The sequence below is a fragment of the Sinocyclocheilus anshuiensis genome, unplaced genomic scaffold, assembly GCF_001515605.1.
Source record: "Sinocyclocheilus anshuiensis isolate Anshui unplaced genomic scaffold, SAMN03320099.WGS_v1.1 scaffold417, whole genome shotgun sequence".
NCBI lineage: Eukaryota > Metazoa > Chordata > Actinopteri > Cypriniformes > Cyprinidae > Sinocyclocheilus > Sinocyclocheilus anshuiensis.
Window position 1 is genome coordinate 580991 of NW_015537953.1, and position 8679 is coordinate 589669.

The window sequence follows — 8679 nt, forward strand, 5'->3', positions numbered from 1 at the left end:
AGATATAGACAGACAGATAGATAGATATATGATAGACAGACAGACAGATAGATATAGACAGACCGAGAGATGGATAGATAGATAGATAGATATAGACAGACAGATAGATAGATATATGATAGACAGACAGATAGATAGATTTAGACAGACAGACAGATAGATATAGACAGACAGACAGACAGATATAGACAGACAGACAGATATAGACAGACAGACAGATATAGACAGACAGACAGATATAGACAGACAGACAGATATAGACAGACAGACAGATATAGACAGACAGACAGATATAGACAGACAGACAGATATAGACAGACAGACAGATATAGACAGACAGACAGATATAGACAGACAGACAGATATAGACAGACAGACAGATATAGACAGACAGACAGATATAGACAGACAGACAGACATATATAGACAGACATATATAGACAGACAGACAGACAGACAGACAGACAGACAGACAGATATATAGACATACAGACATATATACAGACAGACAGACAGATATATAGACAGACATACAGACAGATAGATATATAGACAGACAGACATATAGACAGACAGACAGACAGACAGACAGAGACATATAGACAGACATAGATAGATTGACAGACAGATAGATAGATATATAGATAGATAGACAGATAGATAGATAGATAGATAGATAGATCTATAGATAGACAGATATATAGATAGATAGACACAGATAGATATATAGATAGACAGACAGATATACAGACAGACAGACAGACAGACAGACAGATAGACAGATAGACAGATAGATAGATAGATAGAGTCTTTAAAAACAAGACAGCAGCGTTTTTAAAAGGTGAACTTGATAAAAACGTATCGCACTGAGACGCGACACAACTACCACAGTGGTCCATGTGAGAGGTGGTTATGTGTAACCACGAAGGACCGCAAGAACGCGCCATACGTGAACACCTAAGCTGTGTATTAAACTGTAAGTTGACATTTTTATCGTATTTAACACATTGAACTACACTTCACTTAAAGTGTCTGTCAGTAACGCAAACTGCTCCCCTCCGTAATAATGACAGTTGCTTACCTGAGAGAAACGGTCCAAGCGCTCGTCTCGTGTCGAAACATGGGTATTTACACACCCAATACTCAGCGCTGACAACCTCCGAACGGTTTCAAAGCGCTCCCCTCGACACGTTCTCCTCCGTGAGTAAAGTGGCAGCGAGGTTTAGGTGTTTAGGTGTGTCGGCGCGCAGGTGTGAATGCAGCTCCATAGGCTTTGCTTTAATTCTCGTCATTCACCCTTTTTGGGCCGATAAGCCTGCGGCACATCTTCAGGAAAAACCGGTACAGGTGGTCACATGAGGGTGTGTCGAGTCAGTGCTAATTAAACTCAAACAGGTTGGATATGCGTGTAAAAACTTATTCTGTTGAATAAAAAAATACCGATCAGGCTACTTGAAAATAAGTCCAACCTGTTGGTTATTTTGCTTTTTGCAGAGAGTCGAACTCGAGTCCCACTTAAAGCTGAAGTGTGTAGGCGATTTTTTCGACGTTAAAATCGTTTTTTTTCTCATCTTAATATGCAAAGGGAACTATAAATGTGATATTTTTAGGTTGATTTTACCAAAAAAGTGTCAAATCTGTGACGCTGTTTATCTGCAAATTTTATAGTAGGGCCTAAGTAGCCTGCAAGTAAAATACTGTAGTGCAAGTACTGCTCCTTCATATAAACTCCACATTTGAATAGTGTTGTGCGTGTGATTTAAAAAGAGAGAAAGCTATGCATACATTCCCATAGTTATGTGTAGTTGGGCCTCAGGCTGTGTTTCCAGGAATGACATCTGACAGGTTTGAGAGCGGCGGTCCTAGGGCACATGCTGAGAGTTATGAAATGAAAGCATAACTGATGTTTGAGGGTTTAGCCGGCTGCACTTTATAATATCTTTAGTAAGAAATATTATTGAGATATATGGTGAATTTATGTAAATTGGGACACTTTTTGCCAATGAGGTGACTGGGGGTAAAATGGCTTAATTATCCTGAATTAACCCTGTGCTTGATAGGAAGGTCTAATGATACAACTGACGTAAAATCAAATATTTAAAAATTATTATATAAATGGTATTAATGTAATATATTAAGTAGCTATATTTATACTTGATATATTTTTAAATTATAGTTGAATTTATTTCATTAGCATTTATGCAACTTAATAGTTTAAGTAAAGTAAATAAAATAAATATGTTATTCTAAACTATATAAGTCAGCCTATATTGACATTTTTGTTACTTATATTTTTGGACTGGATTTTAGTGGATTCTTAAAGCTTGAGCATTTGAAGTGACATAGGATCAAATATAACTAATAATAAAATATCTGTTGGTGTGGACACCACTATAGTTTTTGTTCTATGTATTAACAGGTCTTAAGTTGTATAATATGAATCATTTTCATCCACTCTCAAATATGCAGATTTTTATTATGCTTGCCTAGAGGGATAGTTCACCCCAAAATTATTTACTCACCCTCGTGTTGTTCCAATCCTGTATGGGTCTGTATGAGCACAGAAAAAGATATTTAAAAAAGAATATTGGTAACCAAACAGTTGATGGTAGCCATTGACTTCATACTGTAAATAAATCAATCAAGAAATGCTATGGAAGTCAATCTCTACCATCAACTGTTTGGTTTCCAACATTCTTCAAAGCATCTTCTTTTGTGCTTAACGGAAGAAAGAAATGCATACAGGTTTGGAACAAGTGGAAGGTGAGTAAATGATGACAGAATTTTCATTTTTGGATGGAACTAATTCAAGAGAGAACTGATAATGTGCTTTCAATCAGACAGTATAGGGAAGGCCCACAAGATGGCACTAGATTCTGTCATTATGCACTATTAATATGTTTTTTAAAAGACCTTTTCCAACTTTACATGAATGGGATTTCAAATCATGTAGCTTATTGAGGAGATGTGTGCTACTTTTCAACAGAATGGAATCGCAATGTATTACAGCAATACATGACTCCTGCGATGAAACTAAAAAGTGTGTTTGTACAGTCATCATCTTGAAGAATACATTTTTGTGCAAGAGCCAAAGCATACAGTACATCTGCACTTGTATGTATGGCATGTTTTCTTTCTTTCTGTTTCTTAAAACTCATTTTCCTCCTAATGTCACACTAACAAGTTTTGCATGAGTTTGAACAAAAGGCAGTTGTTCACTTATTTTTAAGGTGTTTTACAAAAATACACGTTTAACAACGGATTTAAAAATAGATGAAGGCATTTTAAAAACTTTCCCAGTTTATTGTAATTGAACCTTCACATAACAAAAAGAAAGTTGAAATCGGATTCTAAAAAAAAAAACCAACAACCCTGCAACGTAACATCTTTGCAGTTAAAGAAAGAAATATGCATATACACTGCATGGCAGTCAAAAATTTGGTATGATTATTTTTTTTTTTTTTTGGAAAGAAGTCTCTTATGCTCACCAAAGCTGCATTTCTTTAATCAATACCACAGTAAAAACAGTAATAATGCGAAATATTTTTAGAATTTAATCTTGCTGTTTTCTATTTGAATATGGTTCAAATGTAATTTATTCCTGTGATGCAAATCTGAATTTTCAGCATCAATACTCCAGTCTTCATTGTCACATGATCGTTCAGAAATCAGAAAATACTACCATTCAATGGTTTGGGGTGTTTAAACAAAAAAAACAAAAAAAAACATGAAAAGGCCTCTAAATAAAATAAACCATTTTTTTCAACAGTAGTATTAGTCACTGTTACTATTAGTGGATGACATGAACTTCCCGACATATTAGTGTCTATTCTCCCACTAACCCACCCATTTGTTTCCTGTTACAATCACAAAAGAGGAGCGAAACATGATTATGAATGGAAACGATAAATATATCTTTTGGATTTGTCTGAGTAAATAGGTGTGAAACAAACTGTAAGATGTATCAAGATCACGATGCATTAATCATCAGAAGGAATGTGCTGATTTATGTAGTTTGGATGTCAACACATCCTTTCACATGAAACGTTACTCATCTCTTTCCTCCTTCATGTTAGTACATCAAAATAAAACATTTATTTTGACAGATTGACAGATTTGAAGGGTATTGAACCAACAACCTTCTGTTTTCCAACCCAAAACTTCGACCGCTGCTTCGCACCTATAACTAGAAAAGTTCAAGCTAGATTTTTCCAATCAAAAAGCGTCTACTTTCAAGGAAATCTGACCCAATGTCCTGTCCACGAATGACATGACGGTTGATTCACACCTACTCACATGATAATAAATAGCAGCCCGGATTTCTCAGCTTGCATTACAGTACAGTGGACACATACAGTATTACTGACTGAAAACTGCATTCGTCTTCTAATCCATCCATGGCTCTTCAACTCATCGGTTATATTCTGTCCATTACTGGATTATGTGGCCTCATTATAGGCACATTTACGAATGAATGGGAAATCCTTGGACATGACAACGACAAGACTGTGATTCTGGACAAATACAAAGGACTGTGGATGGAGTGCTGTGGACAGTTCGTCTCACGTGCGCTGCACAAGTTACAGTTCTCTTCTTCACCAGACCTGTGAGTATCTGTCCTGTGGATTATGGATCCTTCTGCCATTGACTGCTGTTGTAATGGCTGCTGTGTGTTGTTGCAGTTGAAATCCGGGTGGGCCGAGCAATCATGATCGCCAGCATCGTCTTTTCAAGCCTCGCCGCGCTGGTGGCCATTTCTGGTCTCAGATGTACAAGATGTTTAGAAGAGAACGAGAAGTCGAAGGATAGAGCTGCCTTCTTAGGAGGAATCCTTTCTGTGTGCGGTGGTGAGTTCCAAATCGCAAATAAACTGGAGCTAGAAACTGGAGTGAAAACTATTTTTATTTTTTTTTATCCTATCAAAAATTCCTTTGAGTTGAAACTCGTAGGCTATATTGTATTTCTAGGTTGTTACTTGAATGTTAAAAGCAACTAATTTAATATTTCTTTGAAAATACATGCATTGATGATTGGAAATTATTTTTATTCAGCAAGGATGCATTAAATTGATCAAAAGTGACAGCAAAGACATTTATAATGTTGCAAAAGATTTTTATTTCAACTAAAAAAAGTATTTTGAACTTTCTGTATTTCAAAGACGAATAAAAATACTACTAATTTTACATATACACTACTGTTCAAACGTTTTATCATTTTAAAGAAATTCATACTTTTGTTCAGCAAGGATGCATTAATTTAACCACAAGTAACAGTGAAGGCATTATATTGTTACAAAAGATTTTTATTTCAAAGAAATTATTGTATTAGTCAAAGCTGGATATACTATATTTTACATATACACTGCCTTTTAAAAACTGCATTAAACTAGTCAAAAATTACAGCAAATACATTTTACAAAAGATCTTTATTTCAAATAAATAAACTCTTTTGAACTTTCTTTTTCTCAAAGACAAATAAAAATACTAGATATTTTACATATACACTACCATTCAAAAGTTTTTTTTTTTTTTAATTTTAAAGAAATTAATACTTTTAAGCAAGGATGCGTTAAATTGACCTAAACTAACAGTGAAGACATTATAATGTTACAACAGTTTATTTCATATAAATTCTTCTGAACTTTCTATTCATCAACAAAATCTTCAAAGAAAAATTAAATGATTTCTATAAAATTAGTAACAGCACAACTGATTTCAAAAATGGATGATAATAATAATAATAATAATAAATGTTACTTGAGCAGCAAATCAGCATATTAGAATGATTTCTGAACTGGAGTAATTATGCCAAAATTTCAACTTATATTCAAAATAATACAATTGCCTCTAATCTCCTCTACATTTAGAATTAAGTGAATTATGCGCATTCTTCTTTCCTAACCAGGTCTTCTTGCTTTGGGCATAACCAGCTGGTTTATATATGGAATTGTTGAAGATTTCTTTCAGAATGACACAGAGACGGAGAGGTAGGTGTTGTTCTGTTTCGTATTGTTTAATATTCATTAGATTCAATGATTCAGTGGACTTTTGTAATCTAAATACTGACTATCTGAGGGTCTTTGCAGGTATGTGGTCGGCAGATCTCTGATTGGTGCATTTGTTGCATCTGTGCTTTGTTTATTCGGAGGCATTCTCTTATGCGCCTGCAGCGTGACGCATCTACAATCCAACAAAATTCTCAGCAAGCATCCGGTCTCCAGGAATCCTGAAAAAGACTATGTTTAATGATCCTGAGACCATCTGAATACCTACACTTCACCTGAATGTCAGACACCGGTTAAATGTTGTGTATGTGCATGAAAGAAAATGACAGTAATAAACTATTTTATAGTAATTTTAAAAAATGATATATTATCTCTAATTATATGTTATTGTTATTTTTACTAACCGATATCCATCTGATTTAACCACTTTTAATGTATGTTTAGACGTTTGTGAGTCAATTTAGCTATTAGAAAACTAGAAGGCTGGGATTGCTTCAGAGTTGACCACAGAGGAAGATAATGTCATATCCCAGTCATAGCTTTACAGTCAATGTGGGGATATTTTTACTATTTTGAGGTATTTTTAAAGATGAAGAATATTCTAAGCTGTGATGTAGTGTAGAATATATGTCAATGCAAGCTTAAGACAACTTCAGCATTTCATGCTTGTCTGTTTTAGGATTAAATCATTTCAGTATTTTATCTATTTATTATTATAAATGCTTACTATCACCACATGCACTTGGTTGTTAACCCTGCTTGTAACCGCTGAATGAGATTTTCCTCCCTCTATTTCCTTAGTGTTTTTAGCCCTCTTACCCTACAACATCAAAATATTTTAATACCAGGTCACTTCACATTCGTTTTGAAATAGATTTAATATCTATGAATGTGCCATCTTGTATAGTCAGGCAAAAATAATGTCACCACATTTTGTAACCCTAATATTTATACACGAATTAGGCCTATATTACGCTGCTCTCTGAAACTGATTCTAACTGTGGAAGAAAACTGTATTTTTGATCCTTCTTTACAGCAATATACCAGTACGTTAGTAGTAGTAGTCTACTTTCATGTCTTACATCACTCCGTGATGCTGAGAAAGTTTAAATGTCTTACTGGCGCCATCTTGCGACTCGAATGGTTACTACTTATAATCATAATATCTTAAAGGAGTCGTATGATGCTATTTTAAAGATCATTATTTTGTGTATTTGGTGTAACAGAATATGTTGACATGCTTTAATGTTCAAAAAACACATTATTTTTCAAATACTGTACATTATTGTAGGTCCTCTATGCCCCGCCTCCCTCAAACACGTCGTTTTCAACAAAGCCCACTCATTTGACAAGTGCAGTCTGCTCTGATTGGCCAGCTGACCCAGTGTATTGTGATTGGCCGAACACCGCAAGCACTCGTCGGAAATGTAACGCCCCTCATATTAGTTTAAACGTATGCCGCTGCGCTGATATTGTACCAAGTACTTATGATGAGTAGGGATATTGAATATTTGATCGCCAACAGATTTACCAAGCTGTCATTCAAACAGTATATACACAAATTTAGGGAAAACAGCCTAAGCTGGATATAGGCTACAGCAGTCGGCTTAATTAAATGGCGCAACAGTCAGCTCTCTTTTAACACAGACTTTTAAGAAGGGATGGATGTTTGCTTCAAGTGATAGGCCAGGTAAGTGAAATTATAGACCAATACAATTAGTGTGCCTCCTCTATTTTAAAACCCACGAGCCGCCACTGATCAACACTACTGCTGTTCCTGAAACCACGCCTTCTTTCTTTGCGTGCACATTTGGGCGGGCACATTATGCTAATATTTCCACATAGTGACATAGACATGTGGGGGCGTGTTAGAACGAGCCGTTTTAGGTAGGCGTGGTTGACTCTTAACTTTTATAAAGAATATCTCTTTGGATTTGAGACTTTAGTCTTTGCAACTTTACAGATCGTCTTTATGCACCAAGAGCTTGTAACACTCCAAAGAGAAAGGAAAACATTGCATCATATGACCCCTTTAATATTCATTGTAATATACCTTGAGAATAATACTATTAGTCTGTTGAAGCAAGAAAACAAAAACATGGTTAGAAAGAACGACGGTAAGTTGGAAATGTTTTTTTTTTTTTTTTTAGAAAAGTTATTTTCTTTTCTTTTCACAAATTACAAATGGCGTGCAGGAAATGATCTTAATGAAAGTTACCCAATTAAAATAACTACTTTGAAGTATGGCTTTGTCAGCCCTACACAGTAAAATAAAAGGCCGCGGTCAGTAGGTTTGTAGGGTGTGACATAACGCTTTATAACCTGTAAACAATCCACACTAAACATAGATAAAGGCCTCGCTGGAGGGAGCATTTGAGATGAGAGGTCAAGCTTCCTCGGGTTGTTTTTGCGGCGAGATTTTGTAAAAGTGGAGGCGTTTCATTTGGCGGCAAGTCTATCAAAAATTCCGAAACTGTCGTCTCTTATACAATGCTTAAAATAGATTGACGTTGTTGCAAAATATTTGCAAAATTAGCGGAAGCTTTAATATATCATGATGAGTCTCGAGTTCAGTATTTACACTCAGTCTGCGCAGATTTGGCTTACATTAACTTCCTCAAGAAATTAATTAGTAAACATAATTTACGAAAAGTAACCCGCCAAATTGGCTAGTG

At 35.3% G+C, this 8679-nt stretch overlaps 1 pseudogene; it reads left to right on the forward strand.

Moving 5' to 3' along the window:
* Window positions 1–4258: 4258 nt before the first annotated feature.
* LOC107664732 (claudin-1-like) lies at window positions 4259–6912 on the forward strand (annotated as a pseudogene).
* The last annotated feature ends 1767 nt before the right edge of the window (window positions 6913–8679 follow it).